A 27,567-nucleotide genomic window follows, 5' to 3' on the forward strand; every position below is an offset into this window, starting at 1 on the left:
ACAGATTTCACTTTCTCTACCCTAGGCCTAGAGATACTTAGTTCACTACAGATCAGATAGTGGTCTGTATCATCGAAAAATCCGCGAAAAACTCGTACATTCCTGATTTCCTGAATTCAAAGTCTGTTAAGATATAGTCTATTATGGATCTGGTACCCCTAGCCTCCCATGTGTGGCGGTGAATAGCCTTATGCTTGAAGAATGTATTCGTAACAGCTAAACCCATACTAGCATAGAAGTCCAGCAAACGCTTCCCATTCCCATTAGCTTCCATATCTTCCCCACATTTACCAATCACCCTTTCATATCCTTCAGTTATATTCCCAGCTCTCGCATTGAAATCAACCATTAGCACTATTCTATCCTTGCTGTTGACCCTAGCCACGATGTCACTCAATGCTTCATAAAACTTGTCAACTTCATCCTCATCTGCACCTTAACATGGTGAATACACGGACACAATTCTTGTCCTAATTCCTCCAACTGACAAATCTACCCACATCATTTGCTCATTTACATGCCTAACAGAAACTATGTTGCGTGCAATTGTATTCCTGATAGAGAGCCCTACCCCAGACTCTGCCCTTCCCTTTCTAACACCTGTTAAGTACACTTTATAATCTCCTACTTCTTCCTCGTTATCTCCCCTTACCTGAATATCACTTACTCTTAGCACATCCAGATGCATCCTCTTTGCTGACTCAGCCAGTTCTACTTTCTTTCTTCCATAAGCCCCATTAATATTGATAGCTCCCCATCGAATTCCATTTTGTTCGCCAAGTTGTTTCCAAGGAGTCCCTCGCCTGTCAAATGGGAGTGGGACTCCATTACTCCCATAAGTCCGAGGCTTGCTTAAAATGTTCTGAGCTCAGTAAATTCATGAAGCAGGATGCTACCCTACTTGCACATAGTCCAAGTGAGGATCTCTCCTCTAACGGGTTATGGACCACCGGTGAATTGTATAGTCCTATCCGCCTGAGCACAAGGAGGGCCACGACTCAGAATATGTCCGAGATGCCCACTCCCATTCCATAGCAACTGGTATCCCGACTCTCAGGACCACTTACTAGGCCACTGAGCCGTTGCCCATGGTTCACGAATTAGGACGGGACTACAGTAACCCACAAACATCAACCTTGAACCAAAAAAAATAAATTAATAAATAAAGATGGCGGCAGTGAAGAAGTGCATGTGAGAGAGCTCCGTAAACCACCTAGCAAATCAGCAAGTTTAACTACAATTCGTGTGTACTAGATCAAGTTACATAACAAAATAACACTCAGTGATTACATACATTCATTCACAATGTCTCGAAAGTCATTGAACAAGCAGATTTCTTCATTCGAAGAAAAGCTAAACAACATCCAAGCTCGCTGTGAGAAGGCAACGCGCGCCGCCAACAACAGTGATACCAACCCCGGCGATGTTTCCCTAGATGCACTCACCCTTGAGTTCCAGTCTTTCAGAGCTGCTGTCACCGAGGAGCTCAAGGAGGTGAAGTCTGAACTTACCGAAATGCATAACCAGATCTCCAAACAGGATGACCTAATCGACGAAGCAGAGCAGTACAGCAGGAGAAACTGCCTATTACTCCACGGGGTGGCAGAAGCTCTGAACGAGGACGTCTATGATAAGGTATTCGGTGTCGTGAAATCCCACCTAGGGATAGACTCGACATTGGACAATTTAGATCGCTGTCACAGGATTGGGAAACCAAGGAGAACTACAGCTGAGGTAGTGACGGGAGGGAAACGGCCCATCGTAATAAAGTTCACGCAATATCACGAATGTGACCGTATCTGGCGTGCAAAGAAATCGCTGAAGGGATCGGGTATGCTGATAACAGAATCGCTAACAGCAACGAGAAAGGACATACTAAACGCCGCGCGTGACCACTTCGGTCAGAAATCTGTATGGACTAAGGATGGACGTATCATTGTTCTAAGGTCCGATGGGAAGAAAATTCAAGTGACCACACGAGCTGACCTTAACAATGTTATTCAAGCAGCTAGGGGGTGAAACAGTGTGAAGTAACGACAATGTGGATTAGTTTAAGTTTGTATTATAGTGTTTTATTATTGAGTGTGAATGTGACTGAGTGCATGAAAAGTCGGCGCGATATCAGAGGAAATACGCAGGTAAGAAGCATGTATTCTACTTGGTATTCTGCTTTGTGTGATGAGTACTGTTATAAGCACTGCCAGCTGTGGACCTGACTGTCCCCCTACCCCTAACCTCTCCTATCCGAGAACGGAGACACCCCGCTGCCAGAGCTCATTAGTGAAAGTATTTCAGGCCAACGCACGTTCATTGGAACTGCATTCATTTAAATTCTCAATCCCTACCAGCTCACCATGAGGAGCTAACAGCTCTCCTTGAAAACAGCAATGTACACGTAGCTTGCATCAGTGAGAGCTGGTTACGCGCAACTATCCCTAGTAGTATGGTACACGTAACGGGCTATAATATTTACAGGCATGACCGAACAGATAAAAGAGGTGGAGGAGTAGCCTTGTACTGTTAGAGATGATATTAAATGTAAAATCGTATGCACATCTGCCCACTGTGCTGACCCGAGACCTGAGTTCAATTTTGCCGAGATCACTGTGACAACAGTTAAAGCCCTAATAGGAGTTGTTTATCGGCCACCACGGGTAGGTCACCTTTCAGACATTGAAGACATCCTGCAGAGACTATCACCTGCTTATGAACATATTTTAATATTTGGAGACTTCAATACTAATTTACTGGAAGAGGCTGGAGATACAAAGCAACTCTTAAGTATTTTCCAGACGTGACATGACAATACTTCCACTAAAACCGACAAATCACACCTCATCTTCACATGCACTAATTGACTTAATGGTCACTAACAACCCACAGAAAATAGTATAACATGTGCAAATTCCTACCCCTAGCATATCGACACATGACTTAATATACTGTACTTGTCTTACTCGCTCAAAGTACTGAAATATAAGTCCAGATACATCACATTCAGGGACATTAAACATATAAACTTAGATCATCTGAGAGTTGACGCCTTGAACAGTCCTTGGGATGACGTAAAAAATACAAAACGGTATCGATAAGAAAGTTGAAACTTTAAGTTCACATACTTGGTCTCCTTGATAAACATGCACCTAAGCGTATGGCCAAAGTCTCCCGACCTCCGCCTCCATGGCTGACGGATGACATTAAACAAATGATGTCTTGCCGAGACGCGTTACACCAGCTCTACAGACGCACACACTCTTCCAGTGCGCTTGAACAGTATCGGACACTTAGGAATAGAATTAAAGTAATAATTCGAAATAAGAAATTTTCTTTTTACAATCACCTGGCTGGAAATTTAAATGTGTCAAACACTTGGAAACAATTTTGTTCCATTAGAATTGGGAAAGCTTTGCCCCAGCCATGTAATCCCGACATCTCTCTGGAGAGATTGAATGCTCATTTTTCTGAAATAAAAATTAAACCGGAAATACACACAATATCACAGACTTTAAAATCTCTTCTGAACCAGCCACCACCAAATAGGCCATTCTTTGAATTTCACGAAGACACAGAGATTGACGTGAAACGCGAGGTATTATCAATCACATCATCTGCTGTAGGACCTGATGAAATACCCATATTCATAATACAAACACATCACTGACATTATTCTTCCCGCCATTACTCATATATACAAGACGTGCCTCACAAGTGGCCTCTTTCCAAAAATGTGGAAAAATGCCATTATAAATCCTGTTTGCATACTTTCATCTCTCTCCAAGCCTCTTGAACGCATAGTACACGTGCAATTAACCGACTATTTAAATAAATACAAACTACCTGACCCTTTACAATCGGGTTTCAAAAAGGGACACAGTATGGCCACTGTCCTGCTGAAAGTTACAGACGACATGAGACGTGCTATGGACGAAAGGCAGGTGACGTTACTTACACTTCTCGATTTTAGCAGCGCTTTTGACACAGTAACTATAGACGTACTGGTTGCTAAATTGAAATCGCTTCACCTTGGACAGAAAGCTCTAGAATTCTTTCTCTCATATCTTACGGAACGAAAACAGCGCGTAATTCTTCAGAATAGGTCATCCGAATGGGTAATGAAATATTCAGGGGTACCACAAGGCTCTGTACTTCGACCACTTATCTTTGTTATCTATATTAACAATATATCGACACGGCTAAGACACTGTAAATACCACCTGTATGCTGACGAACTACAGATCTATTATCATTCCAAAATTTCAGACATCAATCAAGCAATAAGTTATATGAACTCTGACTTAAATAATACCTGTGCATACGCTCATGAAAACTGTATTTTAATTAATCCATCAAAATCTAAAGCTATTATTGTTGGGCAGACGAAACAAATCAGTGCGGCAAAAAACAAAAACATTCCTCCACTAACTTTATCTGGTAAAATTATTCCGTACAAAAACTTGGTAAGAAATCTTGGTGTAATTATAAACGAGAATCTTAACTGGGGAGAGCACATTACAAATATCTGTAGAAAAGTGTATGCGTCCGTTCACCCACTAAAATATCACCAAAATATGCTGCCACTAAACATGAGAATTAGGCTTATAAATACTCTTATCCTCCCTATATTTTCCTACTGTGACGTGTCCGTTCACCCACTAAAATATCATCAAAATATGCTGCCACTAAACATGAGAATTAGGCTTATAAATACTCTTATCCTCTCTATATTTTCCTACTGTGACATAGTACTAATTGATGCCACGAGAGAACAACTAAACCGATTACAACGTGCTATGAACTCATGTATTAGATTTATCTTTTCCTTACGCTATTATGTTCATGTTACCCCTTATTATCGACAACTTTCCCTTCTAAAATTTGAACAATATAGAAACCTCCACGTGGCAGTATTAATCTTTCGAATATTAAAAGAGAATATCCCATACTACTTATCTTCACAACTCAATTTCCTATCCTCTTTCCACCAGCATAACACACGCTCCGGCAGTACACTTGCTATCCCTCTCAGCAGGTCAGCAGCATTTAGCCATTCCTTTGTTGCAAATGGAGCTACAATATGCAATTCTCTCCCCCACAACATTAGAGCCATAAAATCCTTAAATTCCTTCAAGTTGTCTTGCCATGAGCATCTCCTCGATGTGTGCCGCCAGGCTGAATGAATCTGGTAGAGTGAATGTGTGTATGAATGTACGTTTACTGTGCTTATGGTATTTTGTGTCATTCAACTTTTAATTTGTAACAATTGTTTTAAGACATGACTAAGAATATTTATAGAGTTTATGTTATTTTGTTTCATAGTTTCTAATGGTAGTTTTAAGATAAGAATATGAATATTGCTCTCAGATGCACAAGTGTGGTTAAGTGTAAGAGAGGACCATGAGTCCTAACTTTGCTACTACAAATAAAGGCAAATATAATAATAATAATAATAATAATAATAATAATAATAATAATAATAATAATAATAATAATAATAATAATAATACCCGTGTGGGGATTTACCGGTTACCTCCATTGGGCGCGTCCCATTGGAATTGGGGAAGCTCGCTGGCTCTGCCGCCAGCAGAGTCAGAAGGTAGTAGGGTAATAAAATACCACCGTGAAAAAAAAAACTGGTCCCTTGCCAGGGTTACGGTGAAGACTGGTAAATGATCAGAAGCCAGAAAACATCTTGAGGTAACCTCTAGGGCTAACAACCCTAGTTGTAAAAGGATGGGTACCCGTCCAAAGCAAAGTCAAAAAGCATGATGGCACAACATTTCAAGAAACATACCCCAGGGGGTAAATCTTTGGATAAATCCCTCGTCGTGAATGCCACGGCGCACGAGTCTCATTCGGATTCTGGGGGAGACTCGACATCATACAAGAGACGAGTCAGAGCGTCTCGGTGTACCCCGAAGAGTCAAAAACTCAGGCCTAAATCTAAAACCTTTCTAGCAACTTTCAACATAAATTCACTTGCACAAACTGGCAAGCTGAAAACCCTCACCAAAGCTCTTCACGAAAATCAGATATCCATAATGGCCCTACAGGAACCAAGGTACCCAGATGAAGAGATTTTTGAATCCGAAGGCTACCGATTTTTCAAGAGCAAAGCGCAAAGAGGAATCCTCAATGGAGCTGTGATGCTTGGAACCGCGTTTGCTGTTAGAACCAAGATCCTTAAATCGGTTGCAAATTTCGAACCTGTGAATGACAGATTGTCTATACTCACAATTAAATGCGCGAACAAAACCTACGCCCTAGTTAACGCACATGCTCCTACAAACGATAAGAACAAGTCTGATCCAGACGAAGCTGATAATTTCTGGGACCTACTGGATGAAAAATTAAACAAAATCCCAAAACACCATGTCAAGCTTCTTTTGGGTGACTTCAATGCCCAACTAGGTCGTGAACAGAAGTACAAGAAAGTTATAGGAAATTACCCTGCTCACAAAAGAACCAATCCTAACGGCAAAAGACTGGTGTCCATTTGCGAAAATCACAACCTGCAGGTCATGTTGACCCACTTTCGCCATCTACCCAGAAAGCAAATGACTTGGCGTTCTCCCGTCCAAGCTCTCGGAGAGTTCCAAATTGATCACGTTGCAATCTCCAGGAGAAACAGCCCTGAGATTATGAATGTGAAGGTAAAGAAAGGCATCAATGTGGCCTCAGATCATTATATGTCTCTTATCAAATTCAAACCAATTCCTGCAAACACAAGGAAGACAACCAAACAGATCACACGCTTCGACAACGATAAACTTCGGCAAAGGGTCGAGGAGTTCCAGGAGAAGGCTAGACCAAATGACTGTGACTTTAACAACGCCAAAAGTCTCCTTGTTGAGGCTGCCAAAGACGTTGCAGAAATCAAGAGAAGCAAAAAGCATGCCTGGTGGAATGGTACCTGCGAATCAGTCCTTCAAGAAAGACTCAATGCATGGAAACAGTACTACTCAACGAAATCAGAAAATGATTGGGAAACCTACAAAACCCAACGTGCCCAAGCAGCTAGGGTGTTCAGAACTAAGAAACGTAAATACGAAAAATCTCTAATTGAAAAGATAGAACAAAACCTTAGGAAGAATGAAAGCAGAGAGTACTACAGAGCCTTCAAATGCAAACTCACTGGCTATAAACCACCATCTCTATGCTTTGAGCGAAAGGACGGCACACTGGCGACGTCAAATGAAGAAAATTGCAGCATTCTGGCAGATTACTTCAAGAATTTACTTAATTGCTCTAAACCGCAAAGCGCCATTGAGACCAAGGAACCCTTACTCAGGTACCCAGATGCCAGACCACCCGACAGAGATGAAATCAAGCGCCACATTGCCCGTCTCAAAAATAACAAAGCGCCGGGTGAAGACTCAGTAGTAGCAGAACTATGGAAATATGCCCCAGAGGAATCACTTGATATCTTGCAAAACCACAATGGAAAATGTTGTACAGTCGTGACAATTGTCCAATTCAACCGACCGTCTAAAACAAATGATACAATTAAAATAGTAAAATAAATCCCCTCTTCTTGGATTGTAAAAGGGTTATGTAGTATAAAAGGACATGTCATTTGCAAATGTTTTTGTTGTTTTGATCAGCGTAAAAATTGAAACTTGCAATGCTATGTATGCACTGATAGTAGTATTCTTGAAGTGTCCACTATTTTGCGTTAAAACTTATGGTTAATTGATTAAAACATTTCGAGGGTTTATTCTTGTAATAACTATATTGTTTGTTTCACCGTGTTCCTCTGCTGGTAGTATCAGCGTCTTGAAGTGATTTGGACACTGTTTTTGAAGAATTGGGTAGCTGTCTAGTATTCAATTCGAGGCATATTCAATATATATGTACAAGATTCATAATGTATACTAATGCTGAGTTGATAGTAAAATGCATTTTGTAAGAATAAAAATTTGTTTTAGCGACGTGCTCCTTAATTTGGTGTTGTATAATTTTATCAAGTGTCAATTTGTTTTACAATACTTGATATCTTGATTTTGAAAGATAGTGTGAAGGCTTCTTCCTTTTATGTTGTAGGCCGTATTTATCTGTACGTAGAAACGAAGTGTGTGAGAAGTTGCGTCTATTAGGTTTTTTGTTAGAGGTAAAAGAGTGGGTGTTGTACTTACTCTACATGTTGACACTGTTGTGCATTACACGGCAGCACGTCGAGTACTGTTGCGTGTTTGTCTAGAGCTGCTGCTTGTGGCTGCGGAGGGGAAGTTTGAAGGGGTACAGGGAGCGGCTACTGGGGGAGTGAGACTGGAGTGGGGGGGTGTCTCTGGGTGGTTCTTTTTATTTTTTTTATTTCCCTCAAGTCCGCTGGCAAGCCAGTTAGGACCCCCTATCCGCCACCTGAGACGCGCCACGTGGGAGTATCAACTCTCCCTGCTACACCAGCATAGTAGGTTCGTGGTATAAGAAATCTGATGAAACCTTCGAAATATTCCATTTGCAGAAATGAGATACTGGTTTTTGATCAACTTCAGTAAGAGGGAAAGCAGACATTTTTCTTTTTTAGAATATTAGGAACAGAGAGATCTCAGAAAGTATTAAGGAATGGGCAAAATGGATGCCGAACACTTCCAGGCTCTTCCAAATAAGCTCTGCCAACTCAAAAGTATGATTACAGGTGAACTCACATCTGGCCAAGACCAAATTAAAACTGAACTTGCATCCAACCAGGACCAACTCGTTAGTGAACTTACAACCAACCAGACCAACTCATTAGTGAACTATTGGAATTGAGGGAATTGAAATGTGGACAGTTTAAGTCTCTTGAAAAACAATAACGTGTGACTTCATACAGAACATAACTGAAATAGCAATACCCTACGTTGTGAATCTGGAATGCGATACCTGAGGGAGGATGTGAGTGGCCTAAGTGGAAGGTGACAGCCATGAGGACCCGAGCAAAGCCTACCAGTAGCGATGGCAGCTTCAGCATGAAGGTGAAACACCAATTTAAGAGCATGACCACTTTCCACAGAACGTTCCAGAATCACTTTGAGTCCTTTCATGAAAACGAGTGAAAATCAGAAGAAAGAGCTGTACACCAGATCACTGGACTACAAGGGTAAGCAGTGGAGATACTACACAATGTCCGGCCATGTGACACCTACGTCGAGATCGTGAGAGTTTTCGAAGGGCATTATGATGACTACCATCTGGCCGCTAAGGAAAAGGACCCGGCACGCCAATGAAACAGTGCAGGAATTCACCACCAAGGTCGAGCGCCTAGCCCACAAGGCTCTGTATGGGCTAACCCTTGATCACATCCAGTGCAAGGCAGCCTACACCTTCATTGATAGGTTCTGCAATGCAGAGATCAGTCGAAAGTTGATGCTTGGCGGGGAGCATAAATTCAGGGGAGCCCTGACGAAAGCCCTGAAGATGGAGACAGTGAAGGGGACCACAGCACCGTCATTGAGGATAGGAGCAGTCAAGGGCAACAACAGCACCAGAGGTTCCCTCAGATGGCAAGATGGCGTCCGGTAATGTGAACATGGTTATGTCTACTCCCAAGAAAATAAGTGTAAAACTTGATGTTAAGTGCGGTAAATGCCATAAAATAGTAAAAAACGGCATCCTGTGTGATTTGTGCGTTGGTGGCATTTTAAGTGCGGAAACAGGCCCAGGGAGGAAAAAATTAATGCAAATGAAGACTGGTTTTGTGAACAGTGCGTTGCGAATGTTGTTATCGGTGAGGGCGGCTCGAAATCTAAAAATAGAGAGTATGAAAATGCGTTGGAAATTATAAATATTCTGCGAAATGACATTGAGGAACTTAAAGCTGAAAATGACGTACTTAAAGAAAAGATTCATGTGATGGAGAGTAAGTATTCAAACGGTTTAGAGCTCGAGTTGGATTTGATTTATGAACCTGTGCAAAGTGAAACAATTAGGCCTAAAAACTGTAGACGATGGGAATCGGTGCCGGTAAAATCCGCGGGTTTCAGAAAGCAGATACTGGACGATTGTCACTTTCCAGTTTTAAAGAATAGGTTTTTTATTTTTTTAAATTTTTTTTGCTAGTTGCTTTACGTCGCACCGACACAGATAGGTCTTATGACAACGATGGGACAGGAAAGGGCTAGGACTGGGAAGGAAGCGGCCGTGGCCTTAATTAAGGTACAGCCCCAGCATTTGCCTGGTGTGAAAATGGGAAACCACGGAAAACCATTTTCAGGGCTGCCGACAGTGGGGTTCGAACCTACTATCTCCCGAATACTGGATACTGGCCACACTTAAGAGACTGGAGCTATCGAGCTCGGTAAAGAATAGGTTTGAACCCCTTGGAAGTGATACTCATGAATCTGCAGGTAACAACACTGAAGTAAATTTTTTGGAATGTCGAAGTGAATGTAATAAGAATCTTGTAAAACCAATTTGCAAAACCTCGCAGAAATCTGTGAAGATAAGACTTTTTGCCAATAGGCAGGGGAGGAATATTGCTACAGAACTTATTAGAAACAGTAAGCATGATGTTTCTGCTGTGATTAAGCCTGGTGCAAATTTTAATGACATAACCTCTGAAAGTTGAAAATTTATTTAGCAGGGACTAACGACGTGGGAAGAAATAATGCAAGAGGAATGATCTCTTCCCTCAGATCGAGACTACAGGAGTTACATCACACCAATGCTGTGGTATTTTCTGTTCCTCACAGACATGATCTTCCGACATGGTCTTGTGTTAACAAGGAGGTAAACAAGATCAATGAAGAACTTCTGAAAATATGTAGGCACATCAAGAATGTAAAATATGTAGATATAAGTCATTTGGGAAGATGATTTTATACCTGGCATGGTCTGCACCTAAATAGGTTGGGAAAAAGGTATGTTGTAAATAGTATAATAGAGTTTGCTAATTCAATTCAAGATATGGAATGTGTACCTGATCCCATTCCTCTAAAAAACTAGATAAAGTGACCGATATAGGTCGGTCTGTCATGCTAGAATCGAGGAATGGTATTAATACTCATGGTAGTCTATATAGGTTAGGTTCTTTTAAAACTGTATTGGGGAATAGTGTTAATGTGCAAGGTACACAGACTAGGTTAGATTCTTATCACATCACTAAAATCAATGAACCTGTATGAACAAAAATATCTACTAGTAGGCCTATTGTGGAAAATGACATCCAAGATACTAAGAAAGCACCAAGGTTAGTTGAACACTTTAGAGGATACTATCAAAATGTAAATGGACTTTGAAGCAAACTAACTGAACTTAAAATTTCTTCATGTTTAGCTGACTATGACTTCATGGTATTAACCGAAACAAACTTAAATGATGAAATTAGTGATGTGGAACTTGGACTCGAAATGTATTCAATTTTCAGATGCGATAGGTCTTCTTTAACGAGTACGAAGGCATCCCATGGGGGGGGTTAATGATCTGTATTAACAAGAGCTTTAAACCTACTCTGATACCGTGCATTAACACAGTTGAACAGTTGTTTGTGTCCCTGACTTTTAACACCACAAAATTAATCATTGGTGCTGTATACATTCCACCCAAGTCTCCTGTCCAAAAATATTTCGAACATTGCAGTGCTGTTGAAAAAATTATGTCAAATCTTGACAACCATTTATTGCTCATTGTTGGTGACTACAATCTACCACATCTTAATTGGATAGTAAATGAAGAAACATCTTCTGGCCTTATGTCAGTAGGTAACCCCACTATGTAGTCCAGTTTAGTTATAGACACTTTTTCTTATCTCTGTTTAAATCAGTTTAATGCTATCCCAAATTTTCTAAATCACTTTTTGATTTGGTTTTCAGTAACTCCAGTTCCATTGAAGTAAATTTTATTAATGAAAGCATTGTCCCCCTCGATAGACATCACCCAGCATTACAGATTTCTTTACCTATAAATGAGCTATACAATTCCTTGCCTTTTGATAGTTTTTATTTTGACTTTTTAAATGGTGACTATAATGGACTAAATAATTATCTGTCACAGTTCAGCTCGGAGGAGATGTTTCAAAATGTATCAATTGATAAAGCAGTAGAAATCTTCTATTCAGTACTACATTATGGCATGGAACTTTACATCCCTATACGGAATTTTAAGACTCCCAAATTCCCGAAGTGGTTTAATCATAAATTGAAGTCCCTGATTACTGAAAAGAAGAAAGCACACAAGCGATACAAAATATCAGGTCTCAATAGTGATTATCAGCATTTCTCGAAAATAAGAAATGAATGCAAGTCTGAATCTAAATCTTGCTATACAATGAATGTCTCCAACTGTGAACGAAGTATTACTTCCAATCCACAGAAATTCTGGCAATATCTAAGTTCTAAAAGGTCATGTAATAATATTCCTTCAACAATGCATCTTAATGAAGTTACAGCTGATACTGGAGAAAATATTGTCAGTCTTTTTGCTAACCACTTTTCATCCGTTTATTCTTCTTATCAGAATAGTAGTAGTAGTATGTCATAATTATCCTTTCTCTGTCAATCTATCAGTTATAAACATTAGTAAGGCAGAAATTTACAACAAACTGATATCTCTGGAATTAAAGAAAACTGTCGGGCCTGATGGTGTTTCAAGGTACCTGCTCAAGTACTGCTCATTTATTTTATGTGAAGCACTCTTATCTGTTCAACTTATCATTAAACCAAGGCGTTTTTCCAGAGGAATGGAAGAAAGGATTTGTTAGTCCAGTTTTCAAAAATGGTGATAAAACTGACATAAAACAATATAGACCAGTTATAATTTCTTCTCATATTTCCAAAATTTCTGACTCAATAATTCTTGACAAAATCACACCTCTCTTTAGAAACATCATCATTGATGAGCAACATGGATTCTTTCCAGGACGGTCAACCTGTAGCAATCTTCTTTTATTCTATCAGTTCCTCTTGGATGCAATAGAGAACCACTCCCAAGTGGACTGCATTTATACAGACTTCTCAAAAGCTTTTGACACTGTCAACCACGATATCTTGCTGCAAAAACTAACAGGCTACGGAATTAATGGGCCTCTCCTCTCAGGATTTGAATCGTATCTTAAAAATCGCCTGCATATCGTTAAAATAAGGAATCATTTTTCTGCACCTATTATTGTTACCAGTGGAGTTCCTCAAGGGTCTCACCTTGTGCCCTTACTTTTTACTCTCTACATAAATGACATTAAAAATATACTTAAGAATTCTGAATTGCTTTTATTTGCTGACGATGCAAATTTTTTTATGCAAATTAATTGTCCACTTGATTGTTTAAAACTTCAAGAAGATTTACATCATCTGGAAAAGTATTGCATTCAAAAGGGGTTGAAACGTAATCATGAGAAATGTAAAATAATATCGTTTTTTAAAAACAAGAAGAAAATATCATTTCAGTACAAATTTAATAATAACATTCTAACTCCTGTTTCACAAGTTAATGACCTTGGTGTTTTATTCAGTTATAACCTATCATTTAACACATTGGAGACGGCCATATTTGAATGTGCTACCTTCCAGAAATTGCAGGATTTTTAATGGTTTCTGAAAATTTTTCATTGCTAGGGTAAGCCATGATAATAACATCTTTTGGAATGCATAGAAAGATCACACTTTCTTCTACACAAAAATATGTTTTAATATCATAGTAGTGCAGCCATTTTTAAATATAAATTTACCAATATAATATGTTTTACAAACGAGAAAAAAATCTGATGCAGCAATGGATGCCAGTTTGGTTAATATTTCGAAATTTGACTTTGTGGGCACATCTACTGAAACACACTAATACAAATTCTAACCTAATTGGACAATTTGCACAGATATCCTTGTTTACAACCAGGAATTTGCATTCCCACTGTTCTTTGTTTGACGACGGGGTTGCATCGAGTTGCGGCAGGTACACCCACATTTTTTGGAAGCGGTATAAAACAGTATTACTGAACGCACTTCAAGGAAGCGATATAAAACTACGTTACACTTCACACCAATTTGAAATTAGCTCATTTACTGCATTTACTAGCCTGAAGCGCCAAAATCATCATGTTTACTTAGTGTGTAATTGTTATTCTCATCCTCATTTCCAGAAGTCGTGTCTACCATAAGCACATCCATTACGGATTCGTTGTCGAAATTTCGTACACTTGAATTAGACATGCTAAATATTCACAAGAATTACACAAACAAGCCTACCTCTCAAATACACACACTTCTTGTCCGCATGTACCGTACGTACTTTTCCGCCCATTTCACAGCTGAGAGTCAACGATGATGCAGCCTTAGGTTATGTAGGAATGTGACTGTGCTATCAATGCCTTGAAAGAAGAGCTCTCGACTTATGCTCATAACTAGTATATATTATGCCTAAAGAAGCATTCAACAGTATCCTAGTGAAGTCACAGCTCGCTGAAACGGCAGCTACAGTTTTTTGGCTACAGTGAAGTAGTGCCCGTAGTTTCTCCGAGCTCCGTCAGCAGCAATGAATTAGCGCGCCCGTAGTTTCTACGAGCGGCGTCTCCAATGTGTTAATGAACATATTGAAAATATTTGTAAGAAAGCATTTCAAAGATTGGGTTGCATTACTAGATATTCTAGAAAATTTTCAAACTTAGCTACCTATCGATTGCTGTACTAGAATACTGTACACCTGTTTGGAACCCTTCTCATCAGACCTTTATCCATAGATTAGATTCAGTACAACAAATTTCTTCGTTTATATTCATTTAGAGCAGGATTCTCATATGATAATGTTGATTATACATCCTTACAACAGTCCTTAAATATGCATAGCCTGTCACAACGCCGTGAATTATTGGATACACTCTTCATTTTTAAATTGCTTCATTCCTTGGTGAATTGTCCACGACTCCTTGCAAAAATTAATGTACATGTACCAGACAGATGCACAAGGTCCAAGAATACATTGTCTACAAAGTGGCATAGAACTAACTACACATTCAATGGGCCAATTGAACGAATGTCAAGATCTCTAAACAAACTGGATATTGATATATTTAACTACTCATTGTCAAAATTGAGAAATCACTTACATAATCTCCAAATTTGACTATTACTTTCCTGTGATTACTTGTAATATAACCTGTGTATATTTCTGTACATATTTTTCTACTTATACTCCATTGAACTTTCTTTTTAGTGTGTTTTGTTTTGTTTATTCTTCTCTACTGTTATGTAAAATGGTATTACCGTTAATAAAGTATTAAATATTAAGTAAGAGCAAAGCGACGTATAGCATATGCCACGAGACCTCCACGAGATCACCTGTTGGAACAGCAGTTAACATGGACACGTGCAGAGGAACTGCCATGTGGGGGCGGCCCCCGAACAGGAAACTAGTAAGGGCCAACAAAGTTAGGAGCTTGTCAGCGCCATAACTACCATCTCCTCACTTCAAACTAATCATGGCCACTAAGAGGAGCAATGGCAAATTGATTGCAGACAGGTGGCTCAGGGGCAGGTCGTGCCTGGTCACTATAGACATGGAGGTGACATTAACCATCACCAGGCCAGGCAGTGCAGAGGGACAGCTGGAGAGGGAGCCAAACCCCCCGCCACATGCAGCAAACAGCTTCAGGAGACACCGTTTCTGTCCCGAAGGAGGCGCTACTCAACCTGATGCTGTAGCGACGCCCACAATTCTGGGCCTTCGTCGCTGACATCACACATGAGGTTATTTTGGGCCTCGATGCACCACGGGCGAGTGTTGATGAGGAGCGACATGTGTTGTGCTTCAGCAGATAAGAGATAAAGCTCCGATGCCCAGGAACATACCCTAAAGTATCTAAACTAACGCTTCCCAGCGAAGAGGTGATACCCGCCTACAGTGAGGTGATACAGAGTGCTGGTGAAACTGGGACAGACAACTATCGAATAAGGACTCTACCTGGCCAGGACACTCAACTCAGCATGGAGCTGTGTGCCAGTGCGAATACTGAATTCCATGTAATGGGATCAGAGGATACACTGCAGCACCAAGCTTGGGACGTTCAAGCCCGCCACAGGCATTGTGCCAGCGGACGATGAAGTCGCACAGGCCCCAGAAGCAGACGACAGTACGAACAAGCTCCGGAAGATTATCTCCGATGCATGGAAATACCCGGAGGCAGCGCAGCTCAGGAAGTGAATACAAGAGGTCGGACATCAAAATCAGCAATGCCATTCCATTCCAGCAATCATCATGCAGGGTACCGCTGGAGAAAAATGTACATATCAACCAAATGCTGAATGACGTGAAGCAGTGGGGAGTCATCAAGGAGTTAAATAGCCCATGGTCCCGGTGAAGGAGGAGAATGGCAAGTTCCACTTCTGCATCGAAGTTGAATGACATCACCACGGAGGACTGCTTTCTGTTACCCTTGATAGACAACACACTGGACAAGTTATCTGGAGCCCTTGATTTCAACCTTGGTCCTTGAGCCAGGGTACTGGCAAGTGACACTGTATCCAGAGGATAAGGAGAAGACTGCCTTCTCTACTGGCCAAGGGCGATGTAATGTACTATGTAATGTGCTAGCGAACTTCGTGTGACTGATGGTGTGCATTCTATGAAGGCTAATGAAAGATACCTGCCTCGTATATCTGAATTATATAATTATAGTGGGGTACTTGTTCAGGGAAGTGTTCCAGAGACTTCAAAGGGTTCACCTGCACCTGATGCTGAACCATGGAAAATGCCAACTACTCCAGAACAAAGTACACTACCTGGGCCAGGCATATTGTGTCATCAGAAGGAGTAGTCACAGATCCTGAGAAGTTAGAACCCATCAGGGATTAGTTGATATCAAAGGACAGGACCTTCCTACTACCGCAAGTTTAGAGCTGGCATTGCCAGCCTCTCAAGGCCACTCACATGGCTCACCGAAGAGAGAAGGCCATTCCAATAGTCATCAGAGGCAGAGATTGCCTTCCATACACTGAAGGAGTCCCTGTGAATGGCGCCTGTCCCGAGATATCCCAGGGCTGGGGACCGACACCAGTGTTGTGGGGATTGGTGGGGTGCTGTCACAGGTGCTGGACAGCCAAGAGAATGTGATCACATACTACAGCAAAATGCTGACCAAAGCCAAGCGGGACTACCACATGATGTTTCGGGAATTACTGGCTATCATGAAGACACTGGAGCAGTCCCACAAGTACCTGTATGTGCAACCATTCGATCAACACACCGACCACTCTGTCCTGACATGGCTTCTGAGCTTCCGTAACCTTGAGGGGATACAATGCCTACAGGAGTTCGAATTGAGTGCTGAACACCGTCAAGGAAGATAACACTGCAACACCGAAGACCATTCCCCGAGAACTGTGCCCACTACCAGAAGGTCGAGAGGCAGGTGGACTGTGGACATCCAGGCCATGAGGGCCACTGGGATCAAACTGCTCTGAAAAGGGAGTAGCTGGAGGATGATAGCATCGTGCAGGTTCTGAGGGATGCTGAGTTGGGACAGTGACCAGAATGGAGAGACATTGTCAAACGCAGCCCAGCCTATAAGACATAATGGGCCCGGTGGACATCTCTGTGGACCCGCGTGCGGGAGTCAACCAACGGCAGAAAGGAAGTTCCCCAGTTGATAATCCCCAGAAGTATGAGAAAAGAGCCAGCCATCTGGGAGTTAACACGATTCTAGACTGTGTATGACAAAACTACTACTGGGTTCATAAAAGGAAAGATGTTATGAGGGTGTACCAGATGTGCAACACCTCCGCATAAGAAATAAATTTCATTATGGTTCTTATTGACCGTTGATCACTATCAAAAGGGGTATAGGAATAGGTGGACTTCCATCCAGACTGACGGCATGGTGGAGCATTTTGTAAAGACCATCGAGGAGCTTCTGACGAAGGTGGTCTCTCAGCACACCAGAGGGAATGGGACAAGACGGTCTCATTCTTCCTTATGACCTGTCGTGTTCACCCACGAGTAGACGAGCATGACATCTGACAACATGGTCTTCCGTAGGGAGCTTTGCTAGCCATGCGACCCGATGTTTGAATCAGCAGCAGATCAGCAACAGTCAAAGGGCTACATGTGGGAGTTGGTGGACTGGCTTGATGACATCCATGACTATGTCTAACAAAGTCTGAGTGTGGCCAGTAACAGGATGAGAGCTCACTATGACCTATGACCTGCTGGCGAACTTTGCAGGCTTCCAGGAATGTGACCGGCCAGGTTTGGTTGTACCAACCTGTGCAGAAAAGAGGAAGATCACCGAAGCTTCAGTCGCCATGAGATGGCCCATACAGTGTTGTCACTAGGATCAACAATATTGTCTAAAGGATCCAGCAGTCTGCCCAAGGGAAGATGATGGTTGTCCCTTTGAATTGTCTGGCGCTGTATCTGGAGCAGCTCAGGATGAACAGCCTTAAGGAGGGGGCCATGTCGTGATATGCCTGCCAAATTGGTTTGAAGCAGGAGGGGAGAGTTAGTTTGTCCCTGACAGTGAGATAAACTGCTGGCCTGCTGCTCACACTGTTCACTACTCAAGAAGGATGAGCCACAAGTGAAAGTGCAGGCCCTCACTCTGATGTCACCCTAGAAGCCTCTAGAGGGCTGAACCAAAAGTGTTCCTGATGTATCCGCCTTCTGAAATAATCTTGAGCCACTAACCTTGCCTATATAAGCTGGATAGGCAGTCAACATACCATTCTGTCATGGAAGTTGAGTGTCTCAGTCTGTCTGTAGTGAAGTTGGGTCAGTCTGTAAGCGCCTAGTGTTGTATCGTTGGTATGCAGCATGGAGTCTGATGAAGAACAGCAAGTGGCACCAAACAAAGAATACTGGAGTGTGCAACGTACAAATGAATGCCAGTGGCTCGGTGCGACATAAGTGCACGACATGCACAAATGTGAAATTGTGCAGTGTGTAAGCTGTGGAACTGGGGCAACTGTGTTAGTGTGTAAGTAAAAGTACTAAATAATTTGTAGCGTTAGAGTTAAATGCTACCAGCTGTGTGTTTACGAGGACGGTTTGAAAAGTTCTCGGAATCACCGCTAGATGTCAGTGCTAGAGCAACGAGGTTCCCGCGCAATAATCACACATCCTTTGTGAGTGAACACGTGGCGCGTCAGTGCTCTAGCTGCAGGAGTGTGGTAGTGACGACTCTTTGTTGTTCCCGCGTAGTGACTTGTGACAATGGAAAAAACTGAGATTCGAGCAGTGATTAAATACTTTGTAAAGGAAAGTATGAAAGCAAAGGAAATTCATGCCGACTTCCAGAACACACTGGGGGACTCTGCTTCTTCATTTTGAACTGTTGCCAAGTGGACCAGCGAGTTTAAATTTGGTCAGGAGAGCTTGGATGATCTGGTAGTGGACGGCCAAAAAGTGTTACGACCCCAGAATTTATCGCAAAAGTGCATAAAATGGTCATGGAGGATCGTCGACTGAAAGTGCGGGAGATTGCTGAAGCTGTAGGGATGTCTTCTAAACGGATATATTATATTTTAACCGAAGTATTGGGTATGAAAAAATTATCCACAAGAAGGTTCTGCGGCTCTTGACATTGGACAATAAACGCACCAGATTGGAAATGTCCGACAAAGTCTGGCCCGTTTTCAGTGCAACCAACAAGATTTTTTGCGCTGGTTTGTGACTACAGATGAAACTTGGGTCGACTACTATACCCCAGAGACAAAACAGCAGTCAAAGCAGTGGAAACATGCTGATTCACCACCACCAAAGAAAGCAAAGGCAGTGAGTTCGGACGGAAAGGTCATGGCCTCAGTTTTCTGGGATGCAAAAGGCATTCTGCTGATAGATTATCTTCCTACTGGCCAAACAATTACGGGGCAATACTATGCAAACCTCCTAGACCAACTACAGGAAAACATACGCGAAACAAGGCCTGGTTTGGCAAGGAAAAAGGTCATCTTTCATCAGGACAACGCTCTGCCGCACACACGTGTTATTGCCATGGCAAAACTTCATGAACTGGGGTACGAATTGTTGCCACATCCACCTTATTCACCTGATTTGGCACCATCAGACTTTCATCTATTCCCCAAGCTGAAAATTTTCCGTGGTGGACGGAGATTTTCTACAAGGGAAGAACTGACAGCCAAATTGGAGAGGTATTTTGCAGGCCTGGAGGAATCTCATTTTCGAGATGGGATCAAGGCATTGGAACATCGCTGGACCAAATGCATTAGTCTACAGGGAGACTATGTTGAAAAATAAAAGCAGTTCCACCGAGGAAGATACTTAATTCTAGTGCATTCCGAGAACTTTTAAAACCACCTACGTATTTAGCACCCTGTTGGCCCATCATGTTGCAATATGTCTTGTGCCTTTGTAATCTAAATACTGTTCATATAAACCACAACTTACTAGCGATCACAATCTCAATTTGTGATAACTAGCTCATTAATATAAATATGCATTGAGAACATGCATTATGGACCGAAAAACGTAATACTTTCTATTACTAAAAAAATGATTTTGAGTAAAACATACATATGATATTGCACCATTCCTGCGTCCAGGTAAGGATACATGAGATCCAGACTAGCTCTTGATAAATTATTCTATCTGATTAATGTTGCCGGGTTGTAGGTTCCGCTTGAGAAAGTACGCCGATGGCCTATGGTAAATCTCAACCTACGCAGAAGGACGTCTCCACCACGCTGTCAGTCGGACATCATACTTGCATGTCGCCAAAATTAATCGCAAATATCAGGTCAATACGATATTTCAACTGATTCGCATGTGTCACCAACGAAAATCGCAATTACAAATGAGTTATTACAGTCTTACATCTAGTTTTTATACTAAGTAGGCATTAAAAGAATTATGGAGTTTCACTATTCAACTTTTATTGACTATTCAGTCCAAATACTAAGGAAATGTTACCTAACATATCGTTGAAAATGTCTCACACAACACAGGTAGCTTTATAATGTTATAAATATCTCAATCAGTTACAGTTGAGATAAAAAAAATAAGTTTGGAACTTGTAATAAGTAGCTGAAATCTAGGCTATAATTATCGATTCATTAATACCTTGGCCTGTTGAAAATCTAGCCATATATAAATAATGTTCGAAGAATCAATTGAAAAATTTAAAAAAAAATTAAGTTAAACATACTAAATAGTGTTGAAAGAATTAGATGCACCCAATTGGTTAAAAATGAAAAGAAAATTACATTCATTACTATATACATCATTTCAGATTATAGTTTTAAAACAGAATGTAGAACGCAGTGAAAATTGCCAAATAAATAATTCATTAAGATTTGGAATCTCTTCTCTCTGAGCTGAATTGCTCCTCGAAGTCACTTAAAGTTCTGTCACTTAACCTTTAACTCAAATATGACTGGTGAAACGAATGTCACTTTGTGCTAAACCTAATATCTGTGTCCATACACAGTAGAAAATCATATGGGAAAGCAATATCTGTTTTCTAAGGACTTCAGTTAAATAATATGCTTGTAAGTTCCCTTCGTTTTCATGTTTCATAGGATCCGATCTCCATATAAGCAAATTCAGGTCCGCTCTAAGTCGTGATTGATTTCAAATTAATATTATCATATGGCTTATGTGGTTAATTCTCATAATTATTACCTTAGTCCATGGTTAAAATTCAATTTAAGTGCGTATCTGGCTGAATGTAGCATTGCCAAGTGTATTTTATTAAATTTCTAACAAATTATACCACAAGTGGAAAAACTGGCATGTTAGAAGACTCTACCTTCATCTAAAAATCCGTATATGAATGACTAAGTCACCAGTGATGTGTCAACATGCTCACATAAAATCAGGAATTAGGTCACCATGTGTGAGAGTACTTGAAAATGGTCATAAATAACTCAGTGAAGGCCTAAATATTATCATTACTAGCCTCTTGGCTCATTTGATGATCCTACATATTCAAAACAATACTGTATTGATGGCATTTAGATCGTATTCTAACCTACTTTGAATGTATCTGGGAATAAAAACAGCAATTGAAAGCAGTACGTTTCAATATATCTTAGAATGCATAATTTGCACGTAATATCTCACAGAAGACTACTATGACCAACCTCTCGAATAAAAATAAATATCACCATCACAACTTAACATCCGCTTATATTATTACTTCATTCACCATTTACCATTCCAAATATCATGTAATATCCATATCAACGCATTACAAGCACCCATCTCATTAAATACGATGCATATGTGCCATAACCTTCATATATAAAAACATTATTCTTACCGTCATAGTGTCAAAGAAAAGCGTATCATAATACTAAGCTGTGCTACTATATTTCGTCGTAAACATTCCCTAAATACGATCTCTTAACTTGCCATTCCGATAAAGCCATCACACATGTATATTGACACTCATATTACACTTTAACACTTCACTGATAATGATTAAAAATATCTCTTACTTTCTCTCACACCACATTGATAAAGTTGCGAACGGCTTTCACTGGTATATTACGCCTACATATGGGATTGACAGTAACATCAGATGAATACCTACATCCAAGTAATTACACTTCGATATATTATACACACGCACAATGTCACAAAACATATCAACACATAGCCAAAAATAAAGGTTTCTACTTACGAAAAACGACTTATAGGGGACTTAACTTTGCTTATTGGACCCTGTTTGCCATCTCGCTGTTGGTCATCAGGAATGGTAGGCCTCGCTCCATGGTTCTGCTTTAGGTAATCGGGTCCATCTCGTCTTCTCAGCTGACTTTCAATCCTCCTGGGTCATCAACCTCGTAAAGCGCCACCATAGTCGGAGTAGTCTCTGCCTTGGTCTTTTACAACATCATAGTGGTCTCGGGTACGTTTGGAACAGAATAATACAATGTCTTAGTTAGTGTTGTCATCTTACAATTAATCTTCGTTTTGCAATGCCAATGATATCGGAATAAAATGTGCTCTGGGACGATTAGTCTCAATATAGTAGTTCTAATTGTGCTATTATTGGTAAAAACTCTCTCGCTTGCCGAGCGAATGTGATTTCTCCGTGCTTATTAGAAATGCACTTGACAGCTGGTTGGACTCTGCTGTCTACGATATGCAGTATCAGACAAATATAAAACTTCTAAGTCCAGCCGTGACGTATTTGCTGCACCAGACTTGCTAACTCCTTTTGCTGGTCTTTAAATTTCGCGCAGTTATTTGATCTCTAAAGTTGACGTTGAGCGGGCTGCCGCGGATTTTATCCTCCGTCAATATTTGATCTTTAAATCTGATAAGCTGGCTCCTTTCTTTGCTGGACTCTGTCTTGCTCGCAGTAGTACTGAATTGTGAAGAATGTTCTAATGGAAGTCTCTTTTTTCTTAATAATTGGTTTAAATAATCCGCTTCTGTCATTCTTTTTCCACAGCCTTCTAAGTATGGTTCTTTCGGTGACTACCGGTTGAAAGGATTATCATTTCGGTTCGTACCGATGTTAGTTGCTTTCACATTGACCTTTTAATGGCTTGAACTCCATTTTTGTTCCTACTGATGCAAATATAGAACGGTGAAATGGCACAATATGTGGATGGATTATGATGTGACAAAGACTGATGACCTGGTTGTATTGGCGGACCACGTTCAAATTTTGCCATCTAGTATGTTAGGACTTTTAAAAAAAAGTCAACAATTCTAAAACCTAGGGAGATTAACGTTAATTTACAAGACAACACTGGAGGAGGTGGATCATTATAAGAACATAAAATCCTAATCTCTGACTGGCAATACAATTCGAGAAATTGACTTGATGAGCAACAAAAGTAACAGAGTCAGTTTTCAGTGGCAATCTCTTTCATTTTGCTTGAAGGAAGTTAAATTAAAGATAAACTGAAGTATTTGGTTTCTCTAAAAGGACATGCAACTTTAAGCCAATTTTTTTAGTACTCAATGTAACTAGAAAGTCAGTCTGGTAATATGTGTTATAGTGGAAGAGGTAATTGGAGCTAGAACTGGGAAGAAAACATCCATTATGAACTCCAGCACTTCCTTGGGATTTAAATGGAGAAAAAGCATTCGGAAGATGGACATGAATGAGATTCACACACTCTTGGATCACTGAATTATCCATGTTGATATTAGCATACAAAGTTATCCTTCAATTGTTGAAGTTTCAAATGGATTATTCTGCATGAGAGTGAAACTTAGATGGTTTCAAGATACCTTATTCATAAGCTGGAGGTAAAAGACAGGACTGTAGTGACACTGAACGCAAGTATAAACAGGGGAGAATAACTGAAGCATGGCATTCCTAATGTAGACATGAAGACTCAGAAATGAACATTGTAGGATGAAGCTATATACTAGTTCATGAAATAGCTTGCAGTTTCATGCAACTATTTATCTTGTGATTACAAACCATGGGAAATAGTTTTATATTGAATATAAAACAGGAAAATAACTTTCTATTCCAAATATTTCATGTATATTATCCAGGAACTGAACTGGCATTACTTCAATGAGGAGCAAGTGACTTGTCACCAAGCTTAAGCAAGCAAGCAAGCAAGCAAGCAAGCAAACAATTGTATGCATCTGTCATAAATGCATGACCTCCAATTGCACATCGATGTATTGCTCAGATGCACTGGCCAAGATTCAAATCATATCACATTGGTGTAAAGCAACTGACGCACTCAGATATCCACCCCGTGATCATTATCCCTCTTGTATGAATCAGTTTAGATAAAGGACCATATAAAGCAAGTGGTAAGAGAAGCAGGAACAGAATTATAAGACAATATACATACCAATTTACAGGGTGTCCACTAGTAACCTAAATCTGCTTTCCCCTGTATTTTCCCTGGGATATTCCTGTTTTCCCTGCATTAAATTTAGTGGAACATGGAACATAACAGTAACACTCTAGTATTTAGCCTATAGCATACACTGGAATCGTCACATATTTTTCACGAACACTTACAAGGGCATAAATAACTTGAAATAAATATATCATAAATCAAACAAGCTACACCTTATCACAAAGTGCCAACCTTTGAAGTGGGTTATCAGTAATCCCACTGCAAACAGCCACTGCAAGAAACACTACAACCAATGAAAATGTACATTGCTCACAGCAAGCCATGAGCCAATCACTCTTCAAATTAACACCTTTATTCATCAGGGAACTTATTCTTGAAATTGGTGTGAGTGAGTGCCAGTTTCTAAACATGCTTGCAACAGCAACATATGGATTAGTGTTAAAAAACTGAGGAATAAGATCCCAGTTCCTGTAGCAAATGGAAGTGTCGTTCCAATACGTATGCTGGTCAACTAATGTGCACAGAAACAAGTACCAATAATGATGATGATGATGATGATGATGCTTGTTGGTTAAAGGGGCCTAACATCGAGGTCATCGGCCCCTAATGGTACGAAATGAAATAACAAAAAGTACAAATTCATCCACTGACCAAAATAAAATAAAAAATGTCATGAAGAATGAATGGATGGACATGAACCCAACAAAAAACAAAAAAACAAAAAACAAAAAGTGGATCACACTCAAAAAAAGATCGTAAATAATATTATTACTGAGCAAGGGACCATTTATAAAGCACAATAATGCTTGATGTCTAAAGGGGTGCAAAATCCATGTCTAAGGCCCCACAGAATGGTACATGTCGCGAGTAAAGTAGAACCATGGTATTTGTCACGTTGGGGCACTAATCAAAAGTAGCGAAGACTCACGGTGTTCCACACAAGATGGTACTACTCACAAGTATTGTACTTTGTACAGGGAATGCAGACCTATGGTGTTTCTCACACAATGGCGCCACCCACAGCCAACGCAAACCGATGAGGCTCCTCACCTAGGTGTACTAATCACGGGCGCCGGTATTCCCGTGGTGTTCCTCACATAGTGGGCACCAATCACAGGCAACGCAGACCGACGGTGTTGCTCATATAGCGGTACAACACACAGGCTACGCCCAGACCTGCGGTGTTGCTCACATGGGTACGACGCACGGGTACTGGAAACACCCAGGCCAGCCTCTTTATGCTACGAATTACAAACCTATTTCGTACCTAATTTAGTGGTACTACTCGCAAGTACAGGCAATCCATGGCGTTTCCCGCATGATGGTACGAATCAAAAGTAGTTTCATGGTTCTAATTCAATCAACCCTTGGTTGCCCCTTTTAGTCGCCTCTTATGACAGGCAGGGGATACCGCGGGTGTGTTCTAAATGTGCGTCCCCCACCTGCAGGCGATAGTGTGTTTGGTCCGCGAGAGGTATTTTATTTCCCTCAAGTCTGCTGGCAAGCCGGTTAGGACCCCCCTATCCGCCACCTGGGACGCGCCAAGTGGGAGTATCACCTCTCCCCCTGCTACGCCTGCGTAGCAGGTTCATGGGAAACAAGTACCAGTGACACATTTCTTTCTTTATGGAATTCTTTTTCTGTAATCACTTTGATTTTCCAAAATTATTTCCCCTTCATAATGAGGCAAAATTTGTAATAATTACAGGCAGTTCATAATAGTTAGCTCCTTTACATTATGAAGATTACATGGGTAGTTTTTAAAACGGTGGGCATTTTAAAAGTAACATTAAGAAGACAAGACCGAGCAAGTGGCTGTGCGGTTAGGGTCGCGCGTCTGTGAGCTTGCAATCGGGAGATAAGCGAGTTCGAACCCCACTGTCGGCAGCTCTGAAGATGGTTTTTCCATGGTTTACCATTTTCACACCAGGCAAATTCTGGGGCTGTACCTTGATTAAGGTCATGACCGCTTTGTTCCCATTCCCAGCCCTTTCCTATCCCATCGTCGCCATAATACCTATCTGTGTCAATGCGAATTAAAGCAAAATTGTTTTAAGAAGATTAGAGCAATTGTCTTTTTAAATTTATAATTTACGTTTTGGTTTAATGAAAACAAGGCAATTACAAATTAATGGGGGAGTAATTATCAACAAACTTTTAATTTTACTATCAAAGTAAAGTAAAGCTTAATTCTGAGATGACAAGTCCTTTCCCTGTATATTTTCTGCATTTTAATTTCTCTGTTTTTTCCTCTTTTTCCAAAAAATTGTGACGTACCCACTCTTGCCCACAGATGTGTGACAGTATATGACGTGGCGGACCACCTTAATTTGAATATAAATAATCTCTCCTTTACTTCTCCATAAACAATATCTCATGGGCGCCAGCCTTCAAGCTTATGGCTTGAAAACTTTAGTTGATAATTAATAATAATTCGTAATGAGACTCTAAATACTCCCAGGGCTGGGGTGACTGAATCCTATAGCCATGAAGTATACACTAATTTAGAAGATAAGGATCATTAGTAAGAATTTCATAAAATACAAATTAAAACAACTACTTATTAGGATGAAAAACGTGACGGCATACTTACGAAATCTGAACTTACGGAAGCAAAAGAAAAATTGAATGAAATAAAATTTAAGAAGATGTACTGTTACGCACAGACTCGCAGTAATTTATGCCATTAGCTCACCATTTGTAGATTCTGTTATCTGGATACGATATATATAGCAGCTGATGTTTGATGGACCTCTCGTACATGCGTCGCCATCTCGTGTTGTTGGTACCAGTCCTATTTCTGATTCGTGCATAGTACACTAGTTGTACTACGACCTTCCTGACTTTAACACTTTCTACAATA

At 40.6% G+C, this 27,567-nt stretch overlaps 1 protein-coding gene across 1 annotated transcript in view; it reads right to left on the reverse strand.

The window, feature by feature from the left end:
- The window catches only part of LOC136864007 (vacuolar protein sorting-associated protein 4), a 212,515-nt gene that overhangs the window by 70,634 nt on the left and 114,314 nt on the right, over positions 1–27,567 (reverse strand). The gene's annotated exons all lie outside the window — the stretch shown is intronic.

The sequence above is a fragment of the Anabrus simplex genome, chromosome 2 (genome assembly GCF_040414725.1).
Source record: "Anabrus simplex isolate iqAnaSimp1 chromosome 2, ASM4041472v1, whole genome shotgun sequence".
Lineage (NCBI taxonomy): Eukaryota > Metazoa > Arthropoda > Insecta > Orthoptera > Tettigoniidae > Anabrus > Anabrus simplex.